Raw genomic sequence first — 1,030 nt, forward strand, 5'->3', positions numbered from 1 at the left:
AAACCCGAAACCCGAAACCCGAAACCCGAAACCCGAAACCCGAAACCCGAAACCCGAAACCCGAAACCCGAAACCCGAAACCCGAAACCCGAAACCCGAAACCCGAAACCCGAAACCCGAAACCCGAAACCCGAGATCTCAAATCCACCCGCTTGAGAGGTGCTCCACACAACTGGTGACTGGTGACGCTTTGGAGTAATATATCCAAGAAATCCTATGTGGGTATCCTCTGTTTTGTCGCTGAGTGTCCCCAGCTTCCGAAATTTAAGTCTCACTCCTAGGCAGGGAAAGGGAAATTTGAGAGCCTGAGTCTCCTTCACCCTAAATGCACAATACGGTGACACGCCTCTCCTTATGGTTCTTCGTACGTAACCATCAGTACCTCTTGTATTACCGCTCCTGGCGATAAATATCTTGGATCCGTACATGACGTGTTGTAATGATATTTTGAGAGATGAGTTATTGGCAAGTTCAACGGGTGTGCCAGCTGGGGCACGGGTGGAGCATAATTAGTTATGCACAGGCGAGTGCCCGCATCGGGCGGTGGTTCTTTAAAGGCGATGGATATGATGATAATCTGGGTTGAGTGAATGCGGGTTTTCGTTTGTCGGAGACGTCCCCGCTCCCCCCAGCGCAATGTTGAGAGCCTCGTCTGATGTTCGATTGCTATGCGATACTTGACAAGTTGCGGTTCCAGGCTAACGAACTTTGTCCGTGGGGGGGTGGGGTGCGTCGTAAGAACCGGTGATTTATCTTGCGAAGGCCTCCACTAGGATCCGCTGGGATTCAAGTTCATGGATTCGAATTACAATCACGTCGGTGGATGAAATTGTCGTCGCGCCATGGCTCCGATGGTGATCCGGGCATGACGGCGGTGTCTTCAAGTGGTGAGTTCGGCTCATACCTGCGGGAGGATTCCAAAAGTAATCCCTCGACAGCGGCAGGATCGAACCTGCGCGGGCAGAGCCCAGTGGATTTCTAGTCCACCTCCTTACCACTCGGACACGCTGTCTGCGACGACGCTGAATAT

At 52.3% G+C, this 1,030-nt stretch overlaps 1 non-coding gene across 1 annotated transcript; it reads right to left on the reverse strand.

The window, feature by feature from the left end:
• Positions 1 to 932: 932 nt before the first annotated feature.
• Pmar_PMAR013585 lies at positions 933 to 1,012 on the reverse strand. The gene has a single exon. It is a non-coding gene; the product is annotated as a tRNA-Ser (tRNA).
• Positions 1,013 to 1,030: the final 18 nt, after the last annotated feature.

The sequence above is a fragment of the Perkinsus marinus genome (genome assembly GCF_000006405.1).
Source record: "Perkinsus marinus ATCC 50983 genomic scaffold scf_1104296935204, whole genome shotgun sequence".
NCBI lineage: Eukaryota > Perkinsozoa > Perkinsida > Perkinsidae > Perkinsus > Perkinsus marinus.